Here is a 14,406-nt window from a genome sequence, read left to right as displayed (position 1 = left end):
TCTGGGATCCGATGAGGCCCTTGTGGCTCATCTTGAGTCCTGTCCACTGGGACGCCCTAGAGGGAAGAGAGCAGTTTGTCAGCTAGCTCTTCAGTAGAAAGGATTAAAGAAATCCCTTCAGGGCTGCCTGGGTGGCTCAGTGGTTGAGCTTCTGCCTTTGGCTCGAGTTGTGATCCTGGGGTCTTAGGATCGAGTCCGACATCGGGCTCCCTGCATGGAGACTGCTTCTCCCTCTCCCTATGTCTCTGCCTCTCTCTCTGTATCTCTCATGAATAAATAAAATATTAAAGAAAAAAAAGAAAGAAATCCCTTCAACTGTGGCAGAGGCTGACTGCTGCCTTTTAGCCAAATGATTTATAAAATCTTTGTCCAAAATCATTTATGTATATGACATCACCAATCTATTGAGCAAGACTGACTCTTGCGGTAATCTGCTTATCACACATTTTCCCAGTCCCCAAAGTTCAAAAGCTCCTCTCTCTCTCCTCAGGCCGCAGACCCAGTCTGTCTGTAGCCTCTTGTATGTTTCTATGTCTGATCTTTCCTGCACCTTTCTGGCACCTCTTTATAGGCTTCCCACAGCTGGTTCGTCAGAGTGGCCTGCAGCTCCGGCACTGGAATAATTTCAGGATAATCCTTACGTGTCACCTGGCTCCCACCCACTGCTCCACCCCGCCCCCCCATGCCACCTGACACGTCCCACATATCACTGCCAGACTTGTCCTAACTGCACACCTCCAGTCATGTGGCATTCCTACCTTAAAACCTTGAATGCAGGGCAACCGGGTGGCTCAGTCGGTTCAGCATCTGACTCCTAATTTCAGCTCAGGTTGTGATCTCAAGGTCATGAGGTGAAGCTCCTCACCCGGCTCCACATTGGACACGGAACCAGCTTAAAATTCTTTCTTTCCTTTTCCCCTATTCCTCCTCCCCTCTCAAAACAAACAAACAAACAAACAAACAAAACCCCCAAACCTTAAATGCAATGGTTTGTAGCCCCAGGACAACATGTTACCCAGGGAACAGGGCAAAGGAAGGATTAGACCATGGGGGATTTTAAAACTATACATACACTTTTCCTAAGTCATTCTTCCATACCTGTCCTCCTCTCCATGTCTCCCTCCACCCCTAAAGAATTATTACCGATAGAAATATGTTGTCTATGTGACTGGTGGTGAGGCGGTGTTAGTTAAAGGTAGCAATGGTTTTGTAATAAGTAAGCCTTGAATACTCACTGGATTTCTCTCTCACACTGATCACAATCTACAAGGAGTGCTCTGCTTGAGCCGCCTCCTATGGACTCTTCAGGGACCCCGACTCCTGATACATTGTGGCTCTGCCCTCCTCTTTTGTGAGGTGGACATAGTGATACTATTTTTTTTTAAAGATTTTATTTATTTATTTCTTCATGAGGGACACACAGAGAGAGGCAGAGAGATAGGCAGAGGGAGAAGCAGGCTCCCTCCGGGGAGCCTGATGCAGGACTCGCTCCAATCCCTGGACCAGAATCATGCCCTGAGCCGAAGGCAGATGCTCAACTGCTGAGCCACCCAGGTGACTCTATAGTGATACTGTCTTTGTAAAGGGTTGTTGTCATGGTTGATATGTGAATGTATGCTGGTACAAAAGAGCTCCTCCATATTTCCTTCCCCCTTCCCTTTGTTAGGAGTTCCCTGGTAGGTCAAGTTAACTCTACTAACAACCTGTCTACTCCTCTTCCTGGGCCAGTTTTGAGCATTTTGAAATGTGAAGTTAACCTTTAGAATCTTTTCACCTTGCCATTCATTTTTTTCCTCTTGCTTCTAGCCTGTCCTATATCCCTCTTCCAGGGTATGGAGGCTCTTGTTCTCAGTCATCAGAGTAAGAAAAGCTCTGATATCTTTTTTTTTTTTTTAAGCTCTGATATCTTTAGTAACCTCCATCCCCCACCCCCCCAATATTTCCTCTTCATCTGCACTCCCAATCTAATCTCCAAGGGACGATATATTTTTTTAAAAACTGGGATATTCTTCTCTAAGTGGTATCTGTACCACAATAGTTTATTTCTATAGGTAGAAGCTCTTCAAGACTCAATAGAAGAAAAAGCCCTTACTGGAGGGACTTCAGGCATGGAAATAGAGGAAGGGGGAAACATTTGGGAAGGTGAATACCTGCCAGGTGGGTAGATGACAGCTCTGCCTCTCATTCTATTCTTCTTCTTTCCTTCCTTTTACCTTATGCAGAGAATTTAGTGTATGTAGACCCTTTCACAAGACAAAACCACTGTCTTAATTTTGGACCTAAAATATTTCAGAATAAATGCAAATTTTTTTATAAAAAGAAGAATTTTAGAGAGCATTTCTTCTAGGTATGCTTAGGTGGGTATCATTCATTCATTCATTCATTCATGTGTCCAGTGCTAACCTTGTTGGGGAAATTTTCACTTGATCTTAGCCAAAAGGCCGAGAATCGGTTGTTAGGGAAGTTTTAAAAGATAGCCACAGGGGTGCCTGGGTGGCTCAGTCAGTCGAGCTTCTGACTCTTGGTTTCAGCTCAGCTCAGGTCATGATCTCAGGATTGTGGGATCAAGCCCTGTGTCTGGCTCCATACTCAGCACGGAGTCTGCTTGTCTCTCTCCCTCTGCTCCTCCTCCTCCCCCACCCCCTCACTCTCTCTCATAAACAAACAAACAAACAAACAAACAAATAAATAAGTAAGTAAATAAATAACTAAAAGCTTTTTAAAAAAAAGATAGCCACAAATTCTTTGACTATCCTTCCATAAATTGGTGGGGTCTAATTCTCCCCTTCCGCCATCTTGAATCTGGGCTGACCTTACTTGGAAGCAAGAGAACGAGTCAGAAATGATGTAAGATTTCCAAGTCCTTGTCAGAAGAAGCCTTGAAGCCTCTCCTAAGTTCTCTCTGAATACCTGCTCACCAGATAGCTTCCTCTTGGGACCCAGCCACCATGCTGTGAGAAGCCCAGACCACATGGCAAGGCCAGATGTAGGTACTCCAGTAGATCTGCAGTTGCACTCCCAGCTGACAGTCATGATCGACTGCCAGACTTGTGAACAAGCCATGGTGGATGTCCAGCCCAGCTGAGGTTCTGATAACTGTGAGCACACAGACATCTGAACATAATCGTGTGAGAGATCTCATTGAGCCTTCCCTGAATTCCTCATAAAATGGTGAGCAAAATGAAATGGTTGTGTTAACACCCTAAATTTGGGAGTAATTTGTTACACAGCAATTGATAGCTGGAATATTTGTCATGTTCATTTTTCTTTTATAATCCTGTCTTTTAAAAAGACTCAAATTTTGTTTCCAGCAAAGACTACAGGGCTCCTGGCCCCATAACATGTTAATACCCTTTCAAAATTTTCTTCCTTGGAGAAAGAAAAGAAGCAGGTTCCAGGTGATCTTCCAAAAACACATTCCTTGATTTCAAAATTTTACCTTCCTTCTGATGTCTCAAAGCAGTGACCATGAGTTAAGTTAATATCCTCATATTCTCTCAGAAGTCATACTTTGGGAATAGGAAAGGAACACCCAAATACAACCCAATAAAATAATGTTCCAATGTCCTAGTAAAACATGTTGCGAGAGAAGCCAATTAGTTTTTCATTGAGCAACCCACCTAGTGTTACCTTTTTGGGCACATTTTGCACATATTCCACCTGTGATGAAGCAGAGTGTATCTTGCCAGCATAGACATTTCTCTTAAGAATAAGAATTTTCTAGATTGATCAGGCCTAGAACTTGTATATAATCATCAGGGAACAAAGAAAACACAGTGTCTTTTAAAGTTCCAATGTTTACAATTGACTACTGAAGTTCCTCCCAAAAATGTTCTTTGTTGTATATTTTTCAAAGTAAGTCTGACCCAAAGCAAAGAATATTGACAAAATAGAGTTCAATGAAAGAAAAGAAGAGAACATACCGCTTTGCAACAGAAATTTTCATGCAAGGGGCACCTGGGTGGCTCGGTGGTTGACCATCTGCCTTTGGCTCAGGTCATGATCCCGGGGTCTGGGGATGGAGTTCCACATCAGGCTCCCTCTGCCTATGTCTCTGCCTCTTTCATGAATAAATGAATAAGTGAATGAATGAATGAATGAATGAATAAATAAATAAATAAATAAATAAATAAATAAATAAATTTTCAAAAAAGAAATTTTCATGCAAGAGAATAAAATTGAAATAATATGGCCATTTAGAAGCGAGAGGAGCAAGATGGCGGAAGAGTAGGGTCTCCAAATCACCTGTCTCCACCAAACTACCTAGAAAACCTTCAAATTATCCTGAAAATCTATGAATTCGGCCTGAGATTTAAAGAGAGAACAGCTGGAATGCTACAGTGAGAAGAGTTCGCCCATCTATCAAGGTAGGAAGACGGGGAAAAAGACATAAAGGAACAAAGGCCTCCAAGGGGGAGGGGCCCCGCAGGAGCCGGGCTGAGGCCGGGGCAAGTGTCCCCAGGACAGGAGAGCCCCGTCCCGGAGACGCAGGAGCTGCACCGACCTTCCCGGGAGGAAAGGGGCTCGCGGGGAGTTGGAGCAGGACCCAGGAGGGCGGGGATGCCCTCGGGCTCCCGGGGACAGTAACAGCAACTGCGCCCCAGGAGAGGGCGCCGAGCTCCCTAAGGGCTGCAGCGCGCACGGCGGGACCCGGCGGGACCCGGAGCAGCTGAAGGGGCTCGGGCGGCGGCTCCGCGGAGGGGGCTGCGCGGCCCCGGGAGCAGCTCGGAGGGGCTCGGGCAGAGGAAGAGGCTCCGTGCGGAGGGGGCTGCGCGGTTCCAGGAGCAGCTCGGAGGGGCTCGGGCGGCGGCTCCACGGAGGGGGCTGCGCGGCCCGGGAGCGCGAATCCGCCAGCGCAGGCTCCGGAGCACAGGGCGCCGGGACACAGCCCAGGATCCGGCCTCCCCCGGGACAGGCAGAGGCCGGGAGGGCCCAGGACAGCGAGGACGCTCCTGCCCCGAGCTGAGCAGATCAGCGGCCCCGCCCCGGAGCCTCCAGGCCCTGCAGACGGAGTTCCTGCCGGAGCTGAATCCAGGTTTCCAGAGCTGCCCCGCCACTGGGGCTGTTCCTCCTGCGGCCTCACGGGGTAAACAACCCCCACCGAGCCCTGCACCAGGCAGGGGCACAGCAGCTCCCCCAACTGCTAACACCTGAAAATCAGCACAACAGGCCCCTCCCCCAGAACACCAGCTAGACTGACAACTTCCAGGAGAAGCCAAGGGACTTAAAGAACACAGAATCAGAAGATACTCCCCGGTGGTTCTTTTTTTGTTTGTTTGTTTTTGTTTTTGTTTTTGTTTTGTTTTGCTTTTTGATTTGTTTCCTTCCCCCACCCCCTTTTTTTCTCCTTTCTTTTTCTTTCTCTTTTTCTTCTTTTTTTTTTCTTTTTTTTTTTTCTTTTTCTTCCCCTTTTTTTTTCTCTTTCTCTTTTCTTTCCTTCTTTCTCTCCTCTCTTTTTCTCTTTTTCCCAATACAACTTGCTTTTGGCCACTCTGCACTGAGCAAAATGACTAGAAGGAAAACCTCACCTCAAAAGAAAGAATCAGAAACAGTCCTCTCTCCCACAGAGTTACAAAATCTGGATTACAATTCAATGTCAGAAAGCCAATTCAGAAGCACTATTATACACCTACTGGTGGCTCTAGAAAAAAGTATAAAGGACTCAAGAGACTTCATGACTGCAGAATTTAGAGCTAATCAGGCAGAAATTAAAAATCAATTGAATGAGATGCAATCCAAACTAGAAGTCCTAACGACGAGGGTGAACGAGGTGGAAGAACGAGTGAGTGACCTAGAAGACAAGTTGATAGCAAAGAGGGAAACTGAGGAAAAAAGAGACAAACAATTAAAAGACCATGAAGATAGATTAAGGGAAATAAACGACAGCCTGAGGAAGAAAAACCTACGTTTAATTGGGGTTCCCGAGGGCGCCGAAAGGGACAGAGGGCCAGAATATGTATTTGAACAAATTCTAGCTGAAAACTTTCCTAATCTGGGAAGGGAAACAGGCATTCAGATCCAGGAAATAGAGAGATCCCCCCCTAAAATCAATAAAAACCGTTCAACACCTCGACATTTAATTGTGAAGCTTGCAAATTCCAAAGATAAGGAGAAGATCCTTAAAGCAGCAAGAGACAAGAAATCCCTGACTTTTATGGGGAGGAGTATTAGGGTAACAGCAGACCTCTCCACAGAGACCTGGCAGGCCAGAAAGGGCTGGCAGGATATATTCAGGGTCCTAAATGAGAAGAACATGCAACCAAGAATACTTTATCCAGCAAGGCTCTCATTCAAAATGGAAGGAGAGATAAAGAGCTTCCAAGACAGGCAGCAACTAAAAGAATATGTGACCTCCAAACCAGCTCTGCAAGAAATTTTAAGGGGGCCTCTTAAAATTCCCCTTTAAGAAGAAGTTCAGTGGAACAGTCCACAAAAACAAAGACTGAATAGATATCATGATGACACTAAACTCATATCTCTCAATAGTAACTCTGAATGTGAACGGGCTTAACGACCCCATCAAAAGGCGCAGGGTTTCAGACTGGATAAAAAAGCAGGACCCATCTATTTGCTGTCTACAAGAGACTCATTTTAGACAGAAGGACAACTACAGCCTGAAAATAAAAGGTTGGAGAACCATTTACCATTCGAATGGTCCTCAAAAGAAAGCAGGGGTAGCCATCCTTATATCAGATAAACTAAAATTTACCCCAAAGACTGTAGTGAGAGATGAAGAGGGACACTATATCATACTTAAAGGATCTATTCAACAAGAGGACTTAACAATCCTCAATATATATGCTCCGAATGTGGGAGCTGCCAAATATATAAATCAGTTATTAACCAAAGTGAAGAAATACTTAGATAATAATACACTTATACTTGGTGACTTCAATCTAGCTCTTTCTATACTCGATAGGTCTTCTAAGCAAAACATCTCCAAAGAAACGAGAGCTTTAAATGATACACTGGACCAGATGGATTTCACAGATATCTACAGAACTTTACATCCAAACTCAACTGAATACACATTCTTCTCAAGCGCACATGGAACTTTCTCCAGAATAGACCACATATTGGGTCACAAATCGGGTCTGAACCGATACCAAAAGATTGGGATTGTCCCCTGCATATTCTCAGACCATAATGCCTTGAAATTAGAACTAAATCACAACAAGAAGTTTGGAAGGACCTCAAACACATGGAGGTTAAGGACCATCCTCCTAAAAGATAAAAGGGTCAACCAGGAAATTAAGGAAGAATTAAAAAGATTCATGGAAACTAATGAGAATGAAGATACAACCGTTCAAAATCTTTGGGATGCAGCAAAAGCAGTCCTAAGGGGGAAATACATCGCAATACAAGCATCCATTCAAAAACTGGAAAGAACTCAAATACAAAAGCTAACCTTACACATAAAGGAGCTAGAGAAAAAACAGCAAATAGATCCTACACCCAAGAGAAGAAGGGAGCTAATAAAGATTCGAGCAGAACTCAATGAAATCGAGACCAGAAGAACTGTGGAACAGATCAACAGAACCAGGAGTTGGTTCTTTGAAAGAATTAATAAGATAGATAAACCATTAGCCAGCCTTATTAAAAAGAAGAGAGAGAAGACTCAAATTAATAAAATCATGAATGGGAAAGGAGAGATCACTACCAACACCAAGGAAATACAAACGATTTTAAAAACATATTATGAACAGCTATACGCCAATAAATTAGGCAATCTAGAAGAAATGGACGCATTCCTGGAAAGCCACAAACTACCAAAACTGGAACAGGAAGAAATAGAAAACCTGAACAGGCCAATAACCAGGGAGGAAATTGAAGCAGTCATCAAAAACCTCCCAAGACACAAGAGTCCAGGGCCAGATGGCTTCCCAGGAGAATTTTATCAAACGTTTAAAGAAGAAATCATACCTATTCTCCTAAAGCTGTTTGGAAAGATAGAAAGAGATGGAGTACTTCCAAATTCGTTCTATGAAGCCAGCATCACCTTAATTCCAAAGCCAGACAAAGACCCCGCCAAAAAGGAGAATTACAGACCAATATCCCTGATGAACATGGATGCAAAAATTCTCAACAAGATACTGGCCAATAGGATCCAACAGTACATTAAGAAAATTATTCACCATGACCAAGTAGGATTTATCCCTGGGACACAAGGCTGGTTCAACACCCGTAAAACAATCAATGTGATTCATCATATCAGCAAGAGAAAAACCAAGAACCATATGATCCTCTCATTGGATGCAGAGAAAGCATTTGACAAAATACAGCATCCATTCCTGATCAAAACTCTTCAGAGTGTAGGGATAGAGGGAACATTCCTCGACATCTTAAAAGCCATCTATGAAAAGCCCACAGCAAATATCATTCTCAATGGGGAAGCACTGGGAGCCTTTCCCCTAAGATCAGGAACAAGACAGGGATGTCCACTCTCACCACTGCTATTCAACATAGTACTGGAAGTCCTAGCCTCAGCAATCAGACAACAAAAAGACATTAAAGGCATTCAAATTGGCAAAGAAGAAGTCAAACTCTCCCTCTTCGCCGATGACATGATACTCTACATAGAAAACCCAAAAGTCTCCACCCCAAGATTGCTAGAACTCATACAGCAATTCGGTAGCGTGGCAGGATACAAAATCAATGCCCAGAAGTCAGTGGCATTTCTATACACTAACAATGAGACTGAAGAAAGAGAAATTAAGGAGTCAATCCCATTTACAATTGCACCCAAAAGCATAAGATACCTAGGAATAAACCTAACCAAAGATGTAAAGGATCTATACCCTCAAAACTATAGAACACTTCTGAAAGAAATTGAGGAAGACACAAAGAGATGGAAAAATATTCCATGCTCATGGATTGGCAGAATTAATATTGTGAAAATGTCAATGTTACCCAGGGCAATATACACGTTTAATGCAATCCCTATCAAAATACCATGGACTTTCTTCAGAGAGTTAGAACAAATTATTTTAAGATTTGTGTGGAATCAGAAAAGACCCCGAATAGCCAGGGGAATTTTAAGAAAGAAAACCATATCTGGGGGCATCACAATGCCAGATTTCAGGTTGTACTACAAAGCTGTGGTCATCAAGTCAGTGTGGTACTGGCACAAAAACAGACACATAGATCAGTGGAACAGAATAGAGAATCCAGAAGTGGACCCTGAACTTTATGGGCAACTAATATTCGATAAAGGAGGAAAGACTATCCATTGGAAGAAAGACAGTCTCTTCAATAAATGGTGCTGGGAAAATTGGACATCCACATGCAGAAGAATGAAACTAGACCACTCTCTTTCACCATACACAAAGATAAACTCAAAATGGATGAAAGATCTAAATGTGAGACAAGATTCCATCAAAATCCTAGAGAAGAACACAGGCAACACCCTTTTTGAACTTGGCCATAGTAACTTCTTGCAAGATACATCCACGAAGGCAAAAGAAACAAAAGCAAAAATGAACTATTGGGACTTCATCAAGATAAGAAGCTTTTGCACAGCAAAGGATACAGTCAACAAAACTCAAAGACAACCTACAGAATGGGAGAAGATATTTGCAAATGACATATCAGATAAAGGGCTCGTTTCCAAGATCTATAAAGAACTTATTAAACTCAACACCAAAGAAACAAACAATCCAATCATGAAATGGGCAAAAGACATGAACAGAAATCTCACAGAGGAAGACATAGACATGGCCAACATGCATATGAGAAAATGCTCTGCATCACTTGCCATCAGGGAAATACAAATGAAAACTACATTGAGATACCACCTCACACCAGTGAGAATGGGGAAAATTAACAAGGCAGGAAACAACAAATGTTGGAGAGGATGCGGAGAAAAGGGAACCCTCATACACTGTTGGTGGGAATGTGAACTGGTGCAGCCACTCTGGAAAACTGTGTGGAGGTTCCTCAAACAGTTAAAAATATACCTGCCCTACGACCCAGCAATTGCACTGTTGGGGATTTACCCCAAAGATACAGATGCAATGAAACGCCGGGACACCTGCACCCCGATGTTTCTAGCAGCAATGGCCACGATAGCCAAACTGTGGAAGGAGCCTCGGTGTCCAACGAAAGATGAATGGATAAAGAAGATGTGGTTTATGTATACAATGGAATATTACTCAGCTATTAGAAATGACAAATACCTACCATTTGCTTCAACGTGGATGGAACTGGAGGGTATTATGCTGAGTGAAGTAAGTCAGTCGGAGAAGGACAAACATTATATGTTCTCATTCATTTGGGGAATATAAATAATAGTGAAAGGGAATATAAGGGAAGGGAGAAGAAATGTGTGGGAAATATCAGAAAGGGAGACAGAACGTAAAGACTGCTAACTCTGGGAAACGAACTAGGGGTGGTAGAAGGGGAGGAGGGCGGGGGGTGGGAGTGAATGGGTGACGGGCACTGGGTGTTATTCTGTATGTTAGTAAATTGAACACCAATAAAAAAAAATAAAATAGAAATAATATGGCCATTTAAATGTGAGAATTTATAAATATGGGAACTAGATCCTACCTCAGTTAAGATATATGACTCCTCAGATGCAGAGACAAGCACTGGACTTTATGCACTGGCCCTCACACAAGAGAGCAAGAAGACAGTGTGGTTGCAATGGAAGACTACACATAGTGCTTGAGGCTCCAATAATTTGGTGTCAGAAGCGGGGTCTACCATCCATAGCACAAGCAGGTCTGGACCAAGACATGCTGGACCTCAAGGCAGACCAAGAATTTTGTGTACTTCAAATGATATTTTTTTTCAATGTTAACACAACAATTTTTCAGTTGGGGAGCAGGCCTGGCACCAAGATCATTTTTTCGTTTCCATTGCCTACTTGGCTGGAATGGGACCAATGTATATTTTGATGGTTATGAAAGCAGTCACATGTGGAGATCTGAGTTTTTTTTTAAAAGCTTTAGTTCACTTTTATTTTTGTTATATGAAACTATGTGGTAACCACAGCTGGAGCTGGATCCTCTGCACGGAAACTCTGGTGTGGGTCTTTACAAGATGGTCAGTGAATTCCTGATAGGGAAATTTGGTGAACACAGTCTCTTTCCAGGAATCAGAGGTGAGATAGCTGCAGGTCTTGGAGATCGCATCAAAAGTAGCCTTGGCAAAGTTCCCTACAGTGGCAGTGCAGCCCCTGGCCGAAGTGTAGCAGTCGTCAATACCAGCCATCATCAGTAGTTTCTTGGGCACAGGGGCTGAAACAATGCCAGTGCCTCTGGGGGCAGGGATGAGATGCACCAGCACAGAACCACAGCGGCCGGTCACCTTGCATGGGACAGTGTGGGGCTTGCCGATCTTGTTCCTCCAGGAGCCTCACCGCACGGGGAAGATGGAAAGCTTGGCCAGGATGATGGCCCCACGGATGGCAGTGGATACCATGTTTCTAATTTCCATTGCGAATATTATCGTCCTTATAGATTGGTGCTCTGAGTACTTCTCCAGTTGGCTTATCTTTCTACTTGGCTCTGAGCACAAAGGATCCCAGAATAGGAGTGTCTGCTGACTGCCCTGGTGTGAATGGCCAAGGGCTGTCGTGCATGTGTGTGCATATGTGTGTGCGTGTATGTCTCTCCTCTGGAACAAGGTGGATTCTGACACGTTTGCCAATACAGCAGAAGGACTGGTGTTATAAAAATTATCTAAGTTTTATCACTTGAGATTTTAGAACTCAGTAATTTTTCTAGGTCTTTCCCCCCCTTTTTTTTTCCAAACCCCAGAGCCTAGATTTAGGAGTCTGTAAACATGATAAAGCCAAGTCTCTGTTCCTTAAATGGCTCTTAGATCCTGGGAAGGTTACTTAACCCCGTTAAATGGTAGTTTCCTGGTCTATAAAATGGAGATAATGCTATTTAGCTCATAAGATGGTTGGGAGCACAAAATAGCATATTGAAAGCATTTGATGTGATTCCTAGGTCATAACAAGCACTGAGTAAGTAGAAGCTATCACTGTTAGAATTAAGGTACTGAGCAAGGGCAATGCACAACCATCTGCCGCCACAACTACAGTTGATGCTCATTTTACATTATGAGCAAAGTCTATAAATAGTTAAAACATTGAACTGACTGTAGACTTAACTAAACCAACCCACTTAAAATGGTCCATCATTTGCTACTTTACAAGGTACTCAAGAGCTATTCACTTCTCTTCCCGACAAACAGATGGCCTTCCCTCATCTTAAAATAGGCAGAATGACTTTGTGAACCCAAGCTGATCTGGCTTAAAAACCCAAGTATTTCTTATTTCTACACAGATTAATAATTCAAAACAAATTTTTCTAAATAACAAACTTCCATTTCGTTAAAAACAAGAGTCCACTAATGGATGCCTCTAAATTTAGCAACCACTCCAGATGTATTATCAGTGGCTTTGGGTTGTATCCCTCATAATGTACACTGATGGCCAGGCATTGGCAGCACTGGGTGGTGTCAGATGCAGCTGGGCACCAGGCCAGGACCATCTTCTTCCTGGGCTATAGATTCTAACACGGTTAGAGTGGACTTTTAATCCATTAATTAGCAATGAAAAAATAAGAGTGCTATTTTTCTGACATAAATAGTTTCAAACAGCCTAATGAGACATAGTAGGACGGCTTCCAAAATTGATGAGCTCAATCGCTGATGGGAGTAGCCGAAGAAAATGTTCAGCACAGCTGAGATAACCCAACCGTTCTTTCCTGAGCTACTTATGAATCCTGAAACTGAAGTTCATGGGAGTTTTTCAGTTTGTTTTGTTTTTTTGATTTAGAATGGGAAATGCCTCTAACTATCTCAAAGCAGAAAGTATATTTTTTTTCTTCCCACTGTCTGACATCATCAGGTGTCAGTCTACAGACAGTGTCAGTAGACTCAGGCTCGTCCACTGAAGTGAGTCTTTGGGTTAGTTGTTAGATTAATTACCAGGCTTCCATGTCTACACTTGAAGGAGGAGAACGGTAGTAACTCTGTAGTACTTTACAAATATGTTGCTTTTCCTCCCTTTCCCCTCCACCAAATACTACTCCACCATGGCAATGCAGAGAAGTCTCATGAACATCTCTGTCCTGCTGTCACCCATTTGTGGAGCAAAACCATTTAAAATGAGGACGTTTTGCCTGTGCCTGAATCTTAGCAAGTGTATTTCAGCTGGCTTGGAAGGCAAGCAAGGCACAAGTGCCTGAAGGCAGGAAGACAAGAGGGAGCTGGAGACAGCTCAAATTGGTTAAATGCAAAATGATGAGAATTTGATCTTTAAGTGTCAGGATCAGGACCAGCAGCAGGTAAACTAAAAATCTTAGCTCCTGGGGTGCCTGGGTGGCTCAGTCGGTTAGGTGGTTAGGCATCTAACTCTTGATTTCAGTTCAGGTCATGATCTCGGGCTCCTGGGATCGAGCCCCATGTCGGGATCAGCAGATAATCTGCTTCTCTCTCTCTTTCTCTCTCTCTCTCCCTCTACCTCTCCTCCTGCTTGCTCTCTCTCAAATAAGTAAATAAATCTTTAAAAAAAATCCTTGCTTCCATGTCTTATAGCAAGCAGCACAGTGTGAGTCCACAGCCAATGGGAGCAAAGTATATAAGGGGGTTGAGGGGGGCCCCTTATATGTTTAATGGATTTGTAGACCAGCGGACATTGCATCACTCTCCCGGCCAGTCTGTGGCAAGATGATGGATGTGGCTCCCTCTCTTTTTATTGTAACTATTGAAAACATATTCTGTAGTCTAGGGCCAGCTATATAATTTGCTAGGCCTAGGGCAAAATAAAAATGCAGGGCCCTTATTCAAAAAGCAGGAAAAAAGTACCATTTAGGTCCTGAAACATAAAATGTGTCCTCTGCTCTCTAGTGCTCTGTGTGTGTGTGTTTAGTTTCTATCTCATGTCACACTAAACTCTCATAGGCACCTGGAGATCCCATTCTGTGATGGGGTGCATGGGCTCTGCTGGCTGCCAGGTGCCCCCTCCCATCAGCCCCTGGGCCCACGTGCAGTGTCCCAGCCCCAGCCAGGAAGTCAGTACCCCTTCCTAGAGCCTGTGACAGACCCCCAAGGGATAGCAACTTCCATACCTACCAGATTGTCTGCTGAACCCACCACAGTGCTGCAAGCTCAGGGTTGGGTTGGCTCCTGCCACACACCACCTGAGACTCCATGAGGGGCACATATCCAACCCTGACCCCTACCCTGACATTCCTGCACCTGCGCCAGGTAGAATGTGGGTCTCCTTCCTGGGCACCAGTCCCCTATCCCACTCTACCCACACCATTCCACCCCCTCCCCCCAATGCTACCTGGATACTGACGGGGATTGATCAAGAACCCATTGGGGAAGGTGGGGAGGTGACAGGAGGCAGACTCAAGGTGGGTCAGGCTCCAAATGCTGGCACCCCAA

At 43.9% G+C, this 14,406-nt stretch overlaps 1 pseudogene; it reads right to left on the bottom strand.

The window, feature by feature from the left end:
- Nucleotides 1-10,978: 10,978 nt before the first annotated feature.
- Nucleotides 10,979-13,193, bottom strand: LOC125754671 (40S ribosomal protein S2-like; annotated as a pseudogene).
- Nucleotides 13,194-14,406: the final 1,213 nt, after the last annotated feature.

The sequence above is a fragment of the Canis lupus genome, chromosome X, assembly GCF_003254725.2.
Source record: "Canis lupus dingo isolate Sandy chromosome X, ASM325472v2, whole genome shotgun sequence".
In the NCBI taxonomy this organism is placed as follows: domain Eukaryota; kingdom Metazoa; phylum Chordata; class Mammalia; order Carnivora; family Canidae; genus Canis; species Canis lupus.
The sequence above is the reverse complement of the archived record's forward strand: the minus strand, read 5'-3'. Positions and strand labels throughout refer to the sequence as shown.